The 8,879-nt window shown below is 42.2% G+C and overlaps 1 pseudogene; it reads right to left on the bottom strand.

Moving 5' to 3' along the window:
* Window positions 1–7,920: 7,920 nt before the first annotated feature.
* LOC102400323 lies at window positions 7,921–8,805 on the bottom strand (annotated as a pseudogene).
* Between the last annotated feature and the right edge of the window lie 74 nt (window positions 8,806–8,879).

Here is an 8,879-nt window from a genome sequence, read left to right as displayed (position 1 = left end):
ATTCTTGGGCAGGGCTGAAGGGATCCACCATCCATTACAGATGAATACCAAAGTAATCTCCTGTGGCTTCAATTACATTTACTACGCAAGCTTCTCTAGAACAGTTCCTGGATGACTTTTATTCCTTCTTCAATTTTTTTTTATCAGCAGAGAGTGAATTGATTTTTCACCCTAAATATTTCAAACTTTTAATTTCCATCAATAAAAGGCAAGGATTTTTCTTTGTTAAGTTTATGGGATACAGTTTCTAACTACAAGATAATTTTCTATTTCCTGGTTTTTTCTTAAAAAACGTTTTTGCTTATTCTTTAACTCTGCCCTCATAGTTACCTTTGAAGGCAGAGACCTGGCCTTGTTCAATATCATATCACTAGACCATGGCATGGGCTTCCCTATGGCTCAGATGGCAAAGATCTGCCTGTAGTGCAGGAGACCCAAGTTCCATCTCTGGGTCGGGAAGATCACTTGGAGAAGGGAATGGCAGCCCACTCCAGTATTCTCGCCTGGAGAATTCCATGGACAGAGGAGCCTGGTGGGCTACAGCCCACAGGGTCACAAAGAGTTGGGCATGACTGAGTGACTAACACAGACCATCGCACAGTGCCCAAAGCACAGTAGGAGCCAAGGCATTTGTCCCCTCAGTGTGGCTTGTCTCAGCTGCGACAGACAGCTCACTACCTGATCCAATAACTGCTCGATGTAGGACAGAAGCTCTGTCCCTTCCCAACAACTCCAGAGCTCCCAGTAGGATTGGCTAAGGCCTCTGTAGCAAATCCATCGCAGTTCAACACTTTCTGACCGGTTCTGTTTCCCTCAAGCCCTTGCCAGGGTTGTTCTCAAGAGTACTTGCCAGTAACTCTTCTTTACACAAATCTCTGCCTAGAATCTGTTTCCTGGGGGACTGACTTAAGACAACGTTTAATAAATATTCGTTGAATAAATGGATAAAGGAGCTCTTTCACTATAAACTATGAGGTTCTTCACACTAAGCAGAAATAATTGTGGAAACCTCTGACCTTTATTTGGAGACTTAACATTTTATCTTTGTCATTTCAGGCCCTAAAAGTCAGAGCTCACACTCAAATCATTCACTCAGCTTGTGGGTCATGCATGACTTTCCTATGATGATAGTATCAATACCCAGTTGTTGCAGTTACGTTGTCATTTGGCCACCAGACACTCAGAAAGCCACTCTTTCTGGCTCTGGGTCACCTACTCCAGGATTTAACATTAAACCCAAATTACCCATTTAGTACCATTAATTCCCCAAGACCTTATTATTATGGCATTGTTTCATTTTGCAGGAAAGTGTCACCGAGACAGTTGGCCTCATTTGCATATAAAAAGGAGAGTTTGGAATATAATGGAAGGAGCCCTGGACTAAGTACCAGCACCACTGCACACTGGTCATTTGTTCCATTTGAATGTTTCTCCATCAGTAAAATGAGAATCCCAGCTCTGCCTGCTCTAAAGGTCTGGGTTAAGGAATACTTGAAAATGATTGGAATCGGGGGAAGGGGTCTAGTTGAAGGGAGCACATGCGTTCCTCCCTAGTACAGGACAGCTCTGAGTATAGGGGGCTAGGATGTTGTCCCATAGGTAGTGAGGAGCTAGTCTAAGCCAGACTCCTGGGCTGGGCAGTAATTCCTTTTCTTGTAGGACCCTTTGAGGTATGTTCCCCCTCTGAGAACAGCACAAAGGTTTCTTGCATGCTGGGGTGCAGACAGCATGGTTTATTTCTTCTGAGAATCCTCAACTCCTGCCCACCTGGGTGGCCTACCAGACTTGGAAGGGGTAGCTGGGTTTAGACAAATATTTCACGCTGTTATGAGATGGACCCTCACTGCCTGAATTTACCCATTCCCACGCCAAACTCTGAGCACAGGCAGAGGTGAGTGCCACACAAGCCAGGAAAGTTTGGGATAGGCTTAGGTCTCCCCCAGAAGACTGCAGATGTCAGCCAGACCTGGCCCCATGGGAACCACCTGAGACCGGACAACCATGATGAAACGCACATGTGCTTAGGAGATGCGCAGAACTCAGAGGGGGAATGCACTGTTGGTGGGCTGGAGAAATACCTCCTAGAGGAACTGCAGCCCCACAGCAGAAGGAGTTTGTTAGCAAGTACCCCCCACCTGGCGCTCCAACGAGGGGAGGAACTTCAGTGGTCATATGGCACAGGATATCCAGCACTACATCCACTTCTACCACTGGACCAAGCGGCCATTCTCCTGTTCCAATCTGGTTGAAAATGTGGATTGTGCTAGGTACCCAGGGATCTACCCCCAAACAGGGCCTGCAGCCTAAATTCCAAAGTCCAGAGACTGAATCTTTCAGCCTTTCTCAGGGAGCACCTTGATTTTTGAATCTTTATTGTGATGCTTTGTATCAGGTCTGTACTAGTTTGCTGTGGTTAAAAAACAACTAACAAAACAGCTTGCACTTGTATTCGTTTTCAATTCTACACTTCTCTGCTCCATGTCTTTTCTCTCCTCAAAATCTATTTCAATTAAGAAAAGAAAAAAAAGCACCACACAAAAAATCCCAGCAGCACAGGGTTTAGTCTCACTAGCCCTACGGCTGTCTGAGCTAAGGGGCTGAGGGCCGAGGGCCAGGGGAGTACACTGGAGAGGGTCTGGCCTGGACCCTGAAGTAAACGGAGCCTGGCATCCACCCTCTTTTTTAGTTAGGGAGTACGTTAGTTTGTTATTGCTTCTATATCAAATACTACACGCTTGGTAGCTTAAAACAACACACACTCATTTTATTATAGTTCTGCAGGTCAGAAGCCTGAAATGGGTCTTATGGAGTTAAAAATCAAGGTGTCAGCATGGTTGTGTTCCTTGTCTTTCCGTTTCTTTCTTTCCGCCTGCATTCCTTGGCTCGTGGCTCTTTCCTTCATCTTCAGAACACGTCATGCTAACCCCTGCTTGTGTTGTCACATCTTTTTCTGATTTCAATCCTCCTGCCTCCACCTCATGAGGACTCTTGTGATAGAGGTCACCTGGAAATCCACAATAATCTCATCTCAAAAATCCTGTATTTAATCACATTTGCAAAGTCCCTTTTACCACATAAGATAACATATTCACAGGTCCCAGGATTACCACATGGACATCTTTGGGGCATCTTTGTTCAGCCTACCATTGGGGGTGCTGAAAATTAAGTGAGAGGCAGTGAGCCCCAGAGGGCTTGTGGTTGACCATCAAGTGTGAATGGGAAAAAATAACAGACCATTTATTGAACATGTTTTCTGTTCCAGAAACCCAGATAGGCACCTCCCATGTGCAATCTCATTTACTTATCACAGCAATGTAGGAAACTCAGTTCAGTTCAGTTCAGTTCAGTCTCTCAGTTGTGTCCGACCCTTTGCCACCCCATGAATCGCAGCACGCCAGGACTCCATGTCCATCATCATCTCCCAGAGTTCACTCAAACTCACGTCCATCAAGTTGGTGATGCCATCCAGCCACCCCATCCTCTGTCATCCTCTTTTCCTCCTGCCCCAAATCCCTTCCAGCATCAGAATCTTTTCCAATGAGTCAACTCTTCGCATGAAGTGGCCGAAGTATTGGAGTTTCAGCTTTAGCATCATTCCTTCCAAAGAAATCCCAGAGCTGATCTCCTTCAGAATGGACTGGTTGGATCTCCTTGCAGTCCAAGGGACTCTCAAGAGTCTTCTCCAACACCACAGTTCAAAAGCATCAATTCTTCAGTGCTCAGCTTTCTTCACAGTCTAACTCTCACATCCATACATGACCACTGGAAAAACCATAGCTTTGACTAGACGTACCTTTGTTGGCAAAGTAATGTCTCTGCTTTTGAATACGCTATCTAGGTTGGTCGTAACTTTCCTTCCAAGGAGTAAGCGTCTTTTAATTTCATGGCTGCAATCACCATCTGCAGTGATTTTGGAGCCCCAAAAACCAAAGTCTGACACTGTTTCCACTGTTTCCCCATCTATTTCCCATGAAGTGATGGGACCAGATGCCATGATCTTAGTTTTCTGAATGTTGAGCTTTAAACCAACTTTTTCACTCTCCACTTTCACTTTCATCAAGAGGCTTTTTAGTTCCTCTTCACTTCCTGCCATAAGGGTGGTGTCATCTGCATATCTGAGGTTATTGATATTTCTCCTGGCAATCTTGATTCCAGCTTGTGCTTTATCCAGCCCAGCATTTCTCATGATGTACCCTGCATATAAGGGAAACTAGCTATTATTAAAAGATGAGAAAACAGGCTGAAAGAAGTTAGCTTACTTAGTCAGTGGTAAAGTGTCACACTTGTGTCTCTGACTCAATCCTTTCTCTTAACCTCAAGAAAACTCAGTTTTCTCATTTGCACAATGGAGACAGTAATTTAGCTGATATTAATACATTTGTATAAAGATTAAGAGAGCTGTCCTCTGTGAAGGGCTGAGAAGAGGTGTGGCTTGTGTTGAGTGCCCATTAATGCTGGATGTTACTATTATAGACCTGACCTTCCCTGGTCTCTCCTTGCTCAAGTCCCTCCTCTCAAGGGCAGGGAGAGCATCACCATGTGCTAAGCCAATTCTGACCGAAGAAGGCAAAAGCTCTGGCAATGTAACTCTAGGCAAAGTAGGCTGTAAGTGCTGAGATTAGTGTGTGGCCAGAGAATTGGTACCATGAGACACTAGGGTGGAGCATTCAGTTGAAAGGAGACACTATTTTGCATGATATTTTAAAATAAAGATGAATGGCCCTATTTTGTAGATTTTCTAACAGAAATGCCCACAGAAGTGAACTGGGCTTTGCCTGAAAGGGGCAAAAGTGTTACCTATATTTCAAGTGAAGTAAAAGTTGCTCAGTCGTGTCCGACTCTTTGTGACCCCATGGACTATACAGTCCATGGAATTCTTCAGGCCAGAATACTGGAGTGGGTAGCCTTTCCCTTCTCCAGGGGATCTTCCCAATGCAGGAGTCTAACCCAGGTCTCCCACATTGCAGGCAGATTTTATTTTTTTTTAACCAGCTGAGCTACAAGGGAAGCCCAAAAAGGTATTTGCTAGTTGCATATGACTTACAGCCATGTCTACCACACAGTGCATTCTATTCCCAACCCTGCTGAGTAACTCTGGTTTCCTCTCTGCCCTTTATTTATAGAACATAACTATATTTACTCATACCCCAAAATGCTCCAAGCAGCTATTCTGCAGGCTTTCAACTCAGTCCTTCTAGAGGAATAGGACCACTACAGTATATTCACTCAAACCAGAATCCTAGAAATCATCTCCAATTTTTGTCTCTCATCTACTGCTGTACTCAATCAGCCCGCCCTGCGTTCTATTGGCTGGGCCTCCTAGTCATTTTTTAACACCATTTAAGTTCCTTTCAAAGGTACTTCTACTATGTTCCACAAGTAGAACAGCTCAAAAAGGGTATTTGGAGTATTGAACAATATATCTCCAAAACATTACCCCAAACTAGTCAATTTCTGTCCTCGTGGCTGAAAGAACTTGTCCAAGGATTCTCATTCTAGACACAGGAAATATGAATATGGAATAGTACACAGGTATATGGAAGCAGCCTAAGTGTCTACTGACAGATGAATACACAAAGAAGATGTGGTGTATGTGTGTTTGTGTGTGTATTAACATATACACACACAATGGAATAATACTTGGCCATAAAAAGTGAAATATTGCCATTTGCAGCAACATGGATGGACCTAGAGAATATCATACTGAGTGAAGTAAGACAAAGTCAAATATTATATAATATCACTTACATATGGAATCTAAAAAATAATACAAGTGAACTTATTTATAAAACAGAACTATGGACAAAGAAAACAAATTTATGACTACCAAAGGGGAAGAGGGGAGGAGTAAATTAGGAATGTGGGATTAACAAATACACACTACTATATACAAAATGGATAAACAACAAGAACTTACTGTATAGTACAAGGAGCTATATTCAATACCTTGTAATGACCTATACAGAAAAGAATCTGGAAAAGAATATGTACGTATAACTGAATCAATCACTTTTCTGCACTCCTAAAATTAATATTGTAAATCAACTATAGTTTTAAAAAAACACAATCTTTACCTTTTCCAAGAAATTCTGTTTTACAAACTTTGTTTTCTCCCCTCACAGGACCCAGCTGAGTCCTACTCTCTTAAAATTTAAATCAAGCTTTCTATCCCTTCTTGTCCTAGAGATTTCTTCTCCAGATGTCCCAAAGAAACAGTGGTAGGTATCTACAAGTTTGCTCCTCTGAAGAGATTTTGTTGTTGTTTAGTTGCCAAGTCATGTTCGACTCTTTTGCAACCCCATGGACTCTAGCCCTCTAGGCTCCTCTGTCCATGGGATTTCCCAGGTAAGAATACTGGAGTGGGTTGCCATTTCCTTCTCCATGGGATCTTCCTGACCCAGGGATAAAACCCCCATCTCCTGCATTGGCAAGTGGATTCTTTACCACTGAGCCACCTAATTTTTAAATTACTCACTGAAATTTTCTTTTAAAGCTTAAATATGTGATTTATGTAAAAAAAGTTACATGCATCAATATGAGTTTTAAAAACAATATTGAGCAACTTTTATAAACAAAATAATATTCTATTTGAATGTTGTATTTCAAAATAAACATATTATTTAAACTGAGCTGACAAGCTTTTCTAACATACTTCTGGGTAGGAAGTTAATAACCTAAAATCTATTTGTAAATATTTGTTTTATGTATCTTTCTGGATGAATTCTGTAATCCATGTGAAAAAATACGCTATCATTCAAACAGTGCTGAAATAAACAACTTGGTAAGTGAAAGCCCCCTGTAATTTCACCCCCAGAAAAATCACTGTCGACATTTGGTGAGCATTCATCCTGGCTGAACTCCTTATTGAAAGCCAAAAATAATTCTGTAGTTTGCTGCCACATAGTGGTAAAGGAAGCATCACTGCACATGAACAAGGAAGAGAACTCGATGGTCTATTATCCCAAGCTAACAAGGAGATCCAACCAGTCCATCCTAAAGATCAGTCCTGGGTGTTCATTGGAAGGACTGATGGTGAAGCTGAAACTCCAATAATTTGGCCACCTCATGCGAAGAGCTGACTCGTTTGAAAAGACCCAGATGCTGGGAGGGACTGGGGGCAGGAGGAGAAGGGGACAACAGAGGATGAGATGGTTGGATGGCATCACTGACTCTATGGTCATGAATTTGGGTAAACTCTGGGAGTTGGTGATGGACAGGGAGGCCTGGCATGCTGCAGTCCATGGGGTCGCAAAGAGTCGGACATGACCGAGCAACTGAATTGAACTGAACTGAAGAAGTATTTGGTAAGTTACGCAGGGCACTGTACTAGTCAACAAGGACCCAAAAATGGTTCCTGTCTTGGAAAAGTTCATAAATTAGTAGGGAGACTGGCAAAGGTACAAATAACTAGCATGTCTCAACAAAGTGACAATGCCGAGACAAAACTACTGGTAGAAAAAAACAAGAATTTCTCTATCACACACATGAAATTTCACTGAGGAGATGATATATGAGATGGATCTTTGAAGTGTGAGCAAATTTCTTGGGTGGAAATAGAAAGACCTTCTGAGCAGACAGCACAGTACAATGCATGAAAGATTAGTGCTTTTAGGAAATATTGAGAAGGTCTCATAAATTGGAGCCTGGTGTATGGCGAAGGAAAGAAAGAGTACACAGAAGACAGCCAATATGTGCTCTTAGGTAGGGAAGGGATAAGATCAGAATCCTTACACATAATAAACCTAGATTTTTTATTTTTAAGGGAATTTGCTTAATTATTAAAATAAATATTTACACTGAGCATAGTTAACTCAGTGGCTTTCTTCACATTTTTTTTAAAGAGTCACAGAAGTTGCATTTATGTTTTAAGCAGTTGAGATGGTAAAGATTCTGTCTCTACTTCATAGGAAATAATTACATTCAATGACTCCTCATAACAGCCATTGCTTTTGAAGCACTGGTTGGGTTGGCATCTGTGATGGTAGCCAAATAAATGAGATTTCTATGTAACACATGCTGGTACTGGGTGCATTTGTTTGCCAGGCTTTTGTTCTGATACTCAGGATATAGCAGATCAGCTGGTCATTCTCCTCTAGGAGCCATCGGATCATTTTGATTGACTTCTGTTCTGTCTGTCAGCCAGTCTGGTATGAAGGCTGCTGACATCCATGCCCCATGAAGCCCTGTGCATCTGGTAAACCTAGCCTTATGATTAAATTCTGTGGCTGTCTTCTATGAAAATGTATGTCATTAAAGGCAAGTAAGTTTGTAAAAACACATGTAAGAACATTTAAGTGTTTCCATAAGGTCTACTGTGGAAATTATAATCAAACAACTCATAAATAATTTCTTACTTGTGATCCATTAGTCAGTATATTTTAAGTATTAAGAAAAATTTGCAGATGTGTTATACACAGTGGTAGCTAGCCTCTAAAGTGGCCCCCCAGTTACACTGGTCTTCTGGCATTTATCTGTTGGTGTAGTCCCCTCTCACAATGACCAGTACAATGAGAAGGGCTGACCTTTGTAATCAGTACTGTATTGTTGAGATGGTATGTGACTTCTGGGGCTGGGCCATATGAACCACTGAAGCTTCTACCTTGCTCTTTCTGGGGAAGGCCAGCTACTGTGTTGTGAGAATGCTCAAGTAGCTTGAGGGAGAGACCCACACAGGGAGTAACTAAGGCCTTTTGTTAACAACAAGCACCACTGAATTAAGTTATCTTAGAAATGGATCCTCTAACCCTAGGGTACGCCTTTGGGATGACTGCAATCTCATCAGAGACCTCTGGCCAGAAGGACTGAGCCAAGTAGCTGCTGAATTTCTGACCCACAGAAACTGTGAGATAATAAGTGTTAATAGTGTTTATGGGCTTCCC

The sequence above is a fragment of the Bubalus bubalis genome, chromosome 12 (genome assembly GCF_019923935.1).
Source record: "Bubalus bubalis isolate 160015118507 breed Murrah chromosome 12, NDDB_SH_1, whole genome shotgun sequence".
Lineage (NCBI taxonomy): Eukaryota > Metazoa > Chordata > Mammalia > Artiodactyla > Bovidae > Bubalus > Bubalus bubalis.
Note: the sequence above shows the minus strand (reverse complement) of the source record. Positions and strands in the feature narration are given on the sequence as shown.